This window comes from Dasypus novemcinctus, chromosome 1 (assembly GCF_030445035.2).
Source record: "Dasypus novemcinctus isolate mDasNov1 chromosome 1, mDasNov1.1.hap2, whole genome shotgun sequence".
Taxonomy (NCBI): domain Eukaryota; kingdom Metazoa; phylum Chordata; class Mammalia; order Cingulata; family Dasypodidae; genus Dasypus; species Dasypus novemcinctus.
In genome coordinates this window covers 15230750-15242605 of record NC_080673.1, presented here as the reverse complement: position 1 = coordinate 15242605, position 11856 = coordinate 15230750, and the positions used below count along the sequence as shown (strand labels likewise).

Sequence of the window (11856 nt, the reverse complement as noted above, 5' to 3'; positions counted from 1 at the left end):
CCCTTGGAGCCCTCCCAACTGAATTGTGCTCCAGGTGCCCAATTCTTTCTCTGATCATCTCTGCAATGTAATTTTGGAGATGTGAGTAAGCTCATGTTCAGAGCAAATGCAAACCAACTCATTTGCAATAATGCAAGACTTACTGACTAGGCAACTTATAATTACCTGGATAGCAATGTGGTGAGACGTCAATAAAATATCATCCAATGTCATCTAAGTGTTCCGGGCTTAGAGGACTCTAGAGGAAATGGACAATATATCATGACTAATTCGTGCCCATATTAGAAGGGGTTGGGACAGGTAGGAATCATTTATAGGATAAATAGAAGTTGGTGTAAAAATATCTGAGCAGCTAATTTTAATGTTAAACCCTGTAAGAGCACAGGTGTAAAGTGGATCCTTAGATCTTGTAAAAATTATCCAAGCAATTTCCATCAATCAGTGCCAACCCTGTCAGAGACTCCAGGTTAACTTCAATAGTTAATTTCAACTATTTCAGCCCAGTAAAGTTTCAAATGTGGAGTGAAGGAAAAGCCTACGTTTTTCCATTCTGTGAAACTGATGTTTTGTGCACAAAAAGAGAGATGGTCGGTGGTTTCGTGCTCTGGTCCACGAAGAATCTTTGCTCCCCCGGCCAGCGTCCGCCCCTGGCAGGCAGGGGGTGCCTCCCACTTACCCCGCTCCCCCTCCCCACACCTATTCCGTCCTCTCCCCACCTTTTCTGCCCTCCTGTCCCCCTCCCGCGTCCCGCTGCGTCTGCTCCAGATGAGGTGATGGCATCGGCCAACTTCAGCAAGATCCAGATGGGGATTTAGGTGGAGATCAAGTGGTGCGGTGGCCAAATACAACCAGCAATGTTAACATCCTTAAATGAAGATAATGAAAGCCTAACTGTTGAGCAGATAGAAAATGGAAATGCAAAAAGCAGAGATTGACCTCGAGAGCATCTTTTCACTTGCCCTGACCTTGTACCTGATGAAGAAATTGAACCCAGTCCAGAAACACCTGCACTTCCAACATCCTCAGCCAGAGTAAACAAAACTGTAGCTTCTATTAAGAATGAACCTCCTCCAAAAGATAATAGAGTGTTTGAGTCTGCAAGTGCATCTCCTAATCTCCTGAACAGTCTTCTGCACAACAGAATGCACGTCCAAAATCTAACTGTGAAAGAAGTAGAAAAATTACAAGAAGAACAGACTGCAACAGCAAGAACTTAGAGAAAGAAGAGCCCAGGATGTTGATGCTACAAAATCCAATTATGAGATTATGTGTATGATCTGAAATTTTAGAGGAAGTTTGGATTATAGACCATTAACAACAGCAGATTCTACTGATGAGCAGAGGATATGTGTTTGTGTAAGGAAATGGACACTCAGTGAAAAGGAAACACAACGAGAGATCTTGATGTAATCACAATCCCTAGGAAAGATGTTGTGATGGTGCAATGAGCCAAGTAGATGTAATAAGATAACTAGAAAATCAAAGATTTTGTTTTCTTATGCCTGTGATGGCTCAGCTCCTAATGAAATGGTTTACAGGTTTACAGCTAGACCTCTAGTAGAAACTGTATTTGAAAGGGCAATGGCTACATGCTTTGCTTATGGGTAGACTGGAAGAGGAAGTGGAAAATATATTATGGGTAGTGACTTTTCAGGGAAGAGCCATAAATTATAAAGGAATTTATCCATGTGTTAGTCGGCCAAAAGGGTGCTGATGCAAAATGCCAGAAATCTGTTGGCTTTTATAAAGGATATTTATTTGGGGTAGAAGCTTACAGTTACCAGGCCATTAAGCATAAGTTACTTCCCTCACCAGTTTATTGCCAAATGTTGGGGCAAGATGGCTGCTGATGTCTGCATGGGTTTAGGCTTCCTGGGTCCCTCTATACCCAGGACTTGCCTCTCTCTGGGCTCAGCCACTCATTCTCTGATCTCTGCAGCTGCAAACCATCAGGGAACAGCTCATCTCTCTTCCCAGGGTCTTCTCTTTCTTCATGACCAACCTCCACTGTGTGCTTACTTCCCAGGGCTCCAGCTCAAAACTCCAGCATCAAAACTCCAACTCAGTCCTTCGCCCTGTCTTTTATCTGTGAGTCCCCACCCTCCAAGAGGCCTATGACGTGGCCCAGTCAAAGCCCAAATCATAATTTAATTATGTCCAGGTACAGACCAGTTTACAGACATAATCCAGTATCTATTTTTGGAATTCATGAACCATATCAAATTGCAACAATGCATTAGCAACTCAAGATGTCTTTTTATGCTAAAAAAGCCAAACTATAAGAAGTTATAAGTTAGGTACATGCAACCTTTTTTGAAATTCATAGTGGATAGGTGTTTGACTTGCTAAACAGGAAAACAAAATTAAGAATGCTAGAAGATGGGAAACAGCAAGTTCAAGTGGTGGGATTACAGGAATGGGAGGTCAAATGTGTTGAAGCTGTACTGAAACTCACTGACATAAACAACAGTTGCAGAACATCTGGTCAAGCATCTGTAAATGCACATTCATCTTGTAGTCGTGCAATATTTCAGATTATTTTTAGAAGGAAAGGAAAACTGCATGGAAAATTTTCTCTCATTGATTTGGCTGGAAATGAAAGAGTAGCTGATACTTCAAGTGCAGACAGGTAAACCAGGCTTGACGGTGCTGAAATTAATAAAAGCCTTTTAGCACTCAAGAACTGCATCAGAGCCTTAGGTAGAAATAAACTCACCCTCCTTTCTGAGCAAGTAGACTCACTTAAGTGTTAAGAGATTCATGCATAGGTGAAAATTCCCAGACCTACATGCTTGCCACAATCTTTCCAGGGATGACATCCTGTGAAAATCCTCGTAATACATTAAGACACACAAATAGGGTGACAGAATTGACTGTGGATCCAGCCACTGCTGGTGATGCCCATTCCATAATGCACCATCCACCAAATCAGATTGATGACGTAGAGGCACAGAGGGGTGTGGGGAGTTCCCCTCAGAGAGATGATCTTAAACTTCTTTGTGAATCAAATGAAGAAGAGGTTTCTCCACAACAGTTTACTTTCCACGAAGCTGCCTCACAAATGGTAGAAATGGAAGAACAAGTTTTAGAAACTCACAGGGCAGCATCCCAGGAATCTAGTTGATGGTTAGAAGATGCAAAGTCTTTCCTAGAGATGACTAAAGAAGCAGACTATGGTGTAGATTCATATACAACACAGCCTGAAGCTATCCTTGAGCAAAAAAATAGACATTTTAATTGAGCTGCGGGATAAAGTGAAATCTTTCCATGCAGTGCTACAAGAAAAAGAAGAGACCAGCAAGCAAATCAACCTGAAGAGACCCTGGGCCCTTTAAATTGGCATTTGCTACTGAAAGATCCCTGGAACCCCCACTACTGTAATATAAAATGGTTCGGCTGTCGGGGCCATTTGAAAGTTTGAAACTTTAAGTGTTGGTGGAAAATGTCTTGTCCTTCACCTGAATGACATTTCAATTGTGAACCACTCCTTTGTCTTCCAAATGCTTCTAGTCCAGAGGCATAACCAAGAATTGGGATCAATGAAGCATTTTATTTCATTTACTCAAATGGTGAACTTCTTTTGGAGATCCTTGCCAATTTTACTTTCTATAATGAAGAAAGATTTTGGACTTGATCAGAGGTATGTAATAGGGGGATGCCACAGCGTTTTTTTTTTTTAAGATTGATTGATTGATTGATTTCTCTCCCCTCCCCTCCTCCCATCCCAGTTGTCTGCTCTCTGTGTCCATTCATTGTGTGTTCTTCTCTGTCTGCTTCTATTCTTGTCAGCGGCACCGGGAATCTGTGTCTCTTTTTGTTGCGTCATCTTGCTGCGTCAACTCTCCGTGTGTGTGGTGCCACTCCTGGGCAGGCTGCACTTTCTTTCGCACTGGGTGGCTTTCCTTACAGGGTGCACTCCTTGAGTGTGGGGCTCCCCTACGCAGGGACACCCCTGTGTGGCAGGGCACTCCTTGCACGCATCAGCACTGCACGTGGGCCAGCTCCACACGGGTCAAGGAGACCCTGGGTTTGAACCGTGGACCTCCCATGTGGTAGGCAGACACTCTATCCTTTGAGCCAAGTCTGCTTCCCAGCATTTCCTTTTAACTAGGTTCAGTTTTTGTAAAGACTGAACAATTTTAAACTCTTTGTGTGCATGCATACCTCATCAGTGATTGTCCATACCTTGCCTACTCCTAGAGACAGCTGTGTTCTTTGTGCCTTGAGTAAAGGCTACTGACCCTAAATTTCTGAAGCACAGCCAAGATAGCTTATATTCCTTATTTGCCATTGTAAATTACCTTTTTTGTTTGTACATTTTTACTGTATTGAGACAATTTTTGTGTGTGACTAGTTAATTTTGCAGAATGTGCCATGTCATTGAATGGAACTAAAGTCTGTGACAGTGGACATAGCTGTTGGACCATTTCATCTTACAGGTAAAGAAATCTGGAATTATGATTTTCAAACCATAGGACATGTGATTATAATTTTCTTAACATTTCTTTGTAAAGAAATAAAATATAAACTAGCTGGTGTATAATAAAAAGTAACGAAATTCTGAAAAAAAAAGAATCTTTGCTTTCACATTCTAATATAAACTATCAATTCCACAATCAAGAATCAATAGACACAAGAGTATTACCTGGAGTACTTTCGTTCTTTGTTCCTTTGCTTAAAAATATAACTTCAATTTAGATTGTACATGTAACTCCCAAGATATAAAAAATCATCCAGTTTAGAGTTCCTTAATCTCATTGGTTTGTTCCTTCACAATGTGCTGTAATCAATCAAACAAAGAGCATGTTATTTTAGCATCCTACAGAGGATCAGGTACTAAGGTGATATTCTTAAATAGAACAGACTTTGTTTCAGAGGGGTCATAATGGTTGAACTTTTAAATCCTTGACTCTGAAGGAATTCTTAAAAAAATTTTTTCAGAGAACTTTAATTTCATAAGTAAAAATTGTAAAAAATTTATTATATCATAATTTAAGCATCTCACAAACCATAAATAAATGTGAACAGATTACTACAGTCAAGCTTTCCTTTTCTTTTAGTATAGGTACAGGAACATAGTCTTTGTTTTTCACCTAACATTTGCTCTAGTATTTGCCAGGAGATCTTTCTGTTCTCTGGCCAGCAGAAGCCTTTCCTCCTCTTTACACCCTCTAATTATTACTTTCGTCCTTACCTCCCCAGCCCCCCATTTTAGGTTGATACTTTGAATAGTTCTAAACTTAAAATCCGTGTTTACTCATGAATATGCTAATATTTCGCTTTCGGTCCAGTGTTTTAGGTCCTGGGCTTTGAGTAGGACTTTTTTTTTTGAGGTACTAGGGCCAGGGATTGACACCCGGGCCCTGTATGTGGGAAGCCAGTGCTCGACCACTGAGCCACACCAGCTGCCCTGAGTTGGTTTTTCCATTGGTTTTCTTGTTGTTGTTTGTTTCTGTCTTTAGGAGGCACTGGGAACCAAACCTGGGGCCTTCCATGTGGGAACCAGGTACTCAATCACTTGAGCCACATCTGTTCTCTGTATCTTAACACATAAAATTTCTATTACATTTCCTCTCCCAATGTATTTATAGTAAAACATTCACTATGTTTTGTTTTATTTTAAATTGTACATTTCTAAGATTTTTTTTCTTTGAATAACTCAGAAAGGGACCAGCCTCAGCAGAAAGAGGAGTGGGTAAGCCTAGAGCTGCAGGAAGTCAGAACGCCCTCTGGTGCTTACTTAAAGACCAGGCCAAATATTCTGGTGGTAAGACAAAATAAAAGCAGTTTAATCTATTTCCTCCTCTTTGAACTTTCTTCCAAGTTCCTGTGGGGTGTGTAACTGTGCTTTGAATATATGCAATATAATAAACTTACCGAATACTTACTGTATGACCCTGGACAGCTACTTTGGTGCCCACCTCACATAGTTGTTACAAGGGTTAAATGGAGCCCCAGACAGTGCCTGGCACAGCAAATAGTGCCTTTGCAATTCCATTCCCATGGCTGAAGTTCAGGCATTAACCTCTTCATGAAAAACTTGTTGCAATACCCTTTTTTAAAAAAAAATTGTCTCAAAAATCATTAAAAATTTTTCACTTCAATTCTTTTGCCATTAACAGAAAACTGGAGAAAGCAAAAATGTTTCATTGGGCCTCTTCAGCCAGAGATCGAAACCTCAAATGACTGTGCGGAAGATAAAGTGCCCTCCCCGCACTGCCTGAGCTCACCCTTCTCATCTTAGACAAAGCCAGCAGGGACCCTGAATGAGGCCAATTCTAGATGAGGACCAAGAGGTCAGAGCAATCTGTTCTGTGATAGAAAGTCAAAAGAAGCTACACCAAGGCTTGAGAGCCTATATTTTATGGGACGTAGGAGCCAGGCAGCTACTTATAAAAAAAAAACAACAAAATTCATTTCAGGCATAACTTTTTTTGTTTGTTTTTTGGTTTGAAGTCAGTAAAAGAAACTGGGTCCTAGAAGCTGCAATGATCTGAGCAGTGATCTTTGCATTCATCCTTTTTGTTTAAATATGTTTAAATTATCACACAGCTGGCACACCTCATCTGCATGAAATTCTGCATCAAATGTACTAATTGTGGTAAAGCTACCCACCCCCCCATCCCAGGGGAAAAAAACAACTACTCTGGAAGATAATTTTCACTGAAATCTAACCAAACTTTATTAAGTGGACTGTGACAGGATTATAAATGATATGAAAAATAATATTTAACATTTGGCCACTAACTTTAGGAAATGGTTTGCCTATTCAAATTTTCAAATTTTTGTAGTCTTAAAAGGTAATATATTCTACTGTCATATGGTCCTCAGTATTAAAGCATAATGAACAGGAAAGAAAAGAACGCAACTAAGTGATAAGGCAAGACATTTTGCCAAAAGTAATGAAGGTAGAGTACACATCAAATACCAAATTCAGAATTTCATAGGGCCCAACAAGATAACAGTTTCTATTTTTCACTTACAGAAGTGAAGTAGATTTTGCAATTACCAGTTCTGTTAAATGCACCCAATAAAGCTCCTAAAATCGATACTAAAAGTTGCCACCTTAAGTGTTCCAGGATGCAACTGTGCATAATTTTAAAATGGTTTTCTTATATTTATTTTTTAAAATATGACATGAGGAAAGTGTTAAAACTGGTATAATAGCTCAATAGAATAAGTTCTCCAGATTTTGGGAGGGATGAAGAGGGAGATATTCAGAAGCCTCCACCAGAATCCCCCAACTTGATCAGAGCGGATTAATGATGTACTTTGTGAACGTGGTTATTCAATGACACCAGCTTGATGGGTCTTTCTTTCTGAATCAAATCCCATTGAGTTATCTGGTCCCCTTGGGTGATGAAGAACCATTAGGCAAGGAGCACTGGCATCATCCAGGGCAATGCTCTTCAAGCGATTGACCAACGATCAGGTCTTGGAGCTGCAAAAGCCTTCAGGCCTTTGCAGGCTCACCAAACACAACAGGCACTGCACTTGCCAGTGCGCTAAGAGTCCCTGAGAACTCCACCTCATTTCCAGGCTCAGTGCCATCCTGAACTTCTTGCACGTGGAAAAAGAGCTTCTTGCTCTCTCCTACTTCATAGTTAATGAAGCCAAACTGATCTTTCACATGCTCCACTGTGGCCCTGCGCAGGGGTGTGATGTGGTAGGCCATAGTTTGAGCATTTTGGTCCTGGACACACAACTGGAAGTTGACACCCTCCCCTTTCTGCAGGCAACCCCCTTTATTGGTCATCCCAACTGTGCCAAAATGAATCAACCTCACCTTTCATACCCTACTCTCCCATGATCTCAGTCATTCCTTGGTTCTCAGGCTGTGTTGGATCAACACTCCTCACAGGATGAATGACTTTACTAGAGTAGATGGTGGGATCAGCTTCCTCAGTAATGCCATTCACTGAATGTATTTTGTTTACTTTATCGGCACTTTGTTGCTTTTGCCTTTGGACAAGCTGTACTCCACCATGGCCCCCAGTTCCAGACTAGTGACATCACCTGAGAACTCACTGTAATGGATGAAGATTTCCTTATCATGACAGGCTATTTCAATGAATCTAAAATTACCCTTCAGAGTTGCCACATAACCCAGGAACCTCTCGGAATTGGAACGATGACCTAAAAGTCACACACATGTTGCAATCTGTTGCTCAGGTCTCTTAATTTGTCACAGATACAAAATTCAACCTTATCTCCTATTTGAGAAGTAGGTCCTTCCACATCCTTGGGTTGAAAAGCAATAGTCAGCTTTACCCCACAATCATTATAAGCAACGATGTCATCCTCAGCCTTCTTCTCTTTGCCTTTATTTGGTCTAGCAGTTTTGGAATTGGTAAAAGTGACTTCTTTTTCTACAGTGCCCGGAAAATGATGATCTGATTCAGAAAGGAATGAAATCGTGCCCTTGGGAGGTTTTTACAATCCTAATAGCATGATTTCTTTGGGCAGAAAGCATATCAGGAACCACGGTAAACTTTACATCATCTGTAATATGGAGCTGGTTGCAATCCAGAATTTCACTGAGGTGGGCATCATGATCCACACACCTGATGAAATCAAAATCGTCTCTCATGGCAGCAGTCACACCCATTTCTCTGTCTTCATTAGTGAACTGAAATGTGTTTGATAGAAATTCTATGTTGGTTGCTTGTTCTAGTTTGTCACATCTGTCTGTTGAAATAGTAAACCTGATATGGTCACCTTCTAGCAGGGACACCTTGGATTTTGTATCCTTTTCCTCCAAAGGGAAGTTCTTTAGGAATCACTAGGTCAACTTTGATGCATCCTGGCAATGGGTCATTTTGATTTTTACTGGGTACGTTGGGGATCACTTTGGTTACAGTTCTTTCAAAATATTCAATGCTGATGTCTTCAAAAATGTTATTCCTTCAGGGAATAGTCTATCATCTGTTGCAACTTCTTTACTATTTCTGTCTTTGATTGTGAACTCCACATCATCTCCAGGCTGTACAGTTTCTAGGTCATTCTTAAATTCACTATAGTGAAAGAATATCACTTTTACAACATCACCTCTTTCAATAAAGCCAAACACCTCCTTCATGACACAGACATGGGGCTGACAGAAGGCTTGCTTCTTTTCCAACAGCATAATGTTACAAGCACTTACAGCACCAGTATGTTTATTGTTATCAATTACAAAGTTTCTTTTATCTCCAGTTTCCAGCTTAATGTTCCCTTTGACATCTATGGGGGTATAAGTCAGAGAAAACACTTCTTGTCCGTTAATTTGCTTTTCAGGGAGGATTTCTGATTTTACTTTACCAGTTTAATAGCAATAGGTTTCCCAGTCTGCCAGTCAGATGATAACTTCACATTCAACATCATCTCCTACTTTTAAGTCCTGCAGATTGCTATTGCAATGTGAACAGTGGAAGAAAGGTCTAGCTTGATGTTCTGAACACTGAATAAATACGTAAAAGGTCAGCAGTTTTTCAATAACCCCAGTTTCACACAGTGCTGCTGAAGTACCACTGGGTTACCATTTTGTCTACTGTTGAGGAAAAAGTTTGGATCAAAGCTCATCTCTCAGTGACAATCAAACATAATTGCACTGTCAGTAGTATTTGCTGATTCTTCTTTTCAGCACACATTTCAAAGGATGGAAGTTGCTAATATTAAAAAAAAAGTGAGAGGAAATGATTTATCAAGCTAATTAAGAATACAACTGCTGCAGCACCCGGCAATCTCTCAGTATAACACAGAATAAAACAAAGACTACAGGCAACGTTGGGAAGTGCTCATTCAAAGCTGCTGAGTAGGCACAAACCTTGTTTCAGATCAAGTGTCGTGTCTTCAACTTAAGTGTACTCTTCTTGGTCTTGTGGGTTGCTTTGACATTTGTTCCTGGCCTGATCTGAATTTGAAGCAGCAGTTTCAGGTGGTAAAGTCTGTTCTGTTCTACTTCATACCCCAAAGCTCAGTGTCAACTCCAGCACCATCATAAGCAGCGTGGCCTGATATATAGGAATGCAACAGCCTTTTTTAAAAAAAAGATTTATTTATTTATTTGTTTGTTTATTTATTTAATTTCCCCCTTCCCCTCCTCCTGCCCTGTGGTTATTTGCTGTCTTCTCATTTTTCTTCTCTAGGATTCACTGGGATTTGATCCTGAAGACCTTTGATGGGGAGAGAGGTTCCCTGTCAATTGCACTACCTCAGTTCCTGGTTTCTGCTGCACTTCACCTTGACTCTCCCCTTGTCTCTCTTTAGATGCATCATTATCTTGCTGCGTGACTCACTTGTGCAGGGCACTGCCTCAACAAGCAGAAACTTGCGCAGGCGCTAGTGAAGGCACTGGCTCACTATGTGGGCACTCGCGTGGGTACTGGCTTGCTGCACCGGCATGCTTTCTCTTCTTCTTTTTTACCAGGAGGTCACAGGGATCGAACCTAGGTCCTCCCATTATGGTAGGTGGAAGCTCTATCACTTGAACCACATCTGCTTCCTGCAACAGCCTTTTAATTAGCATTCCTGTCTCCAGATTTGCCCCTCTACTGTACCTGTGTTGGGCTAATTTTCCCCAAATATGCCTTTAATTATGCCACTTTCCTTTTAAAAACCATCAATGATATCCCATTATCAGAGGATAAATAAAATTTGAGCTCCTTCACATTCTGGTTCTGTCTGCTTGTTTAGTCTCAACAAACTTTATGTCCATTTGTCCATAACATGAACAATCTACACCTTTCAAACTGATTTATTAGCAGTGTCCCATATATACTTTCTCTTTTGTTTGAAACATCTTGTTTATTTTTCTCAGTTTAACTATCTAAATTCTACCCATTGTTCAAGAGTGTTTAAATACCACATCCTCCCAAATCTCCTTTTAAAAAATTCAAACTTTATTTCATATTCAAAATATAAAATAGCAGACAAAAAGTAGCTACAAGATATGGAAGCACTACTAAAAAATTCTGTCCAGCACTTTTATCTCATCTAATCCCAACAATAAACTCAATTGTTCCTCCAGTGTTTAGAAAGTTATTCAGATGAGTGGAGATTAGTTTAGTAATATATTCAAGATCTCCTTATTAATAAAGGAAAGAAAAAATGCTTAATCATATTCATGTCTTAACAAAACCAAACCCCATATTCTTTTTTTGACCTTTAGTATTAAATGTAGTACCTTCTTTGCTTTTGCTACAAAAATATTACAATATTAAGTAGTCTATAAATTACATTAGTTATATTTTTCCTGTGTACCACCACATTCTTAACACCTTGTAATAGAGGAACATTCCTGTAATTATATTATTAACCACAATCCTCATCTTCTGCCAAAATCACTGTTAGAAATTCCCTATATTCTCCAGCTGTCTTCCAACTAACATTAGTCTCCCTAGTCTACTCATTTCAGTCACAATCATACCCATAAATCAACAGTGTTCATTACACTCATTATAGTGTGTTACCATCATCCTGTCCATCACCACATATTTACAATTGACCTTACTCAGCATTCAACATATATCCCATATCAGCATCCCCTTCTCAATCTACATTCTGTTTCCCACCAACCTATAATCCATAGCCCAAGTCCCTTAGTGAACTCATTATATTTAGTTGATATTATTGGGATCATACAATATTTGTCCTTTTGTGTCTGGCTTATTGCACTCAACATAAGTCCTCAAGTTTCCTCCATGTTGTCATATGCTTCCCCAGTTGATTTCTTTTTACAGCTGCATAGTATTCAGTCATATGTATATACCACATCTTGTTTATCCATTCATCAGTTGATGGATACTTAGGTTGTTTCCATCTTTTAGCAATTGTGAATAGTGCTGCTGTGAACATTGGTGTGCAAATATCTGTTTG

At 39.9% G+C, this 11856-nt stretch overlaps 2 pseudogenes; one reads left to right on the top strand and one right to left on the bottom strand.

The window, feature by feature from the left end:
- The first annotated feature begins 773 nt into the window (after positions 1 to 773).
- Positions 774 to 3335, top strand: LOC101438413 (kinesin-like protein KIF2A; annotated as a pseudogene).
- Positions 3336 to 7284: 3949 nt separating this feature from the next.
- Positions 7285 to 9561, bottom strand: LOC101438837 (cold shock domain-containing protein E1 pseudogene; annotated as a pseudogene).
- Positions 9562 to 11856: the final 2295 nt, after the last annotated feature.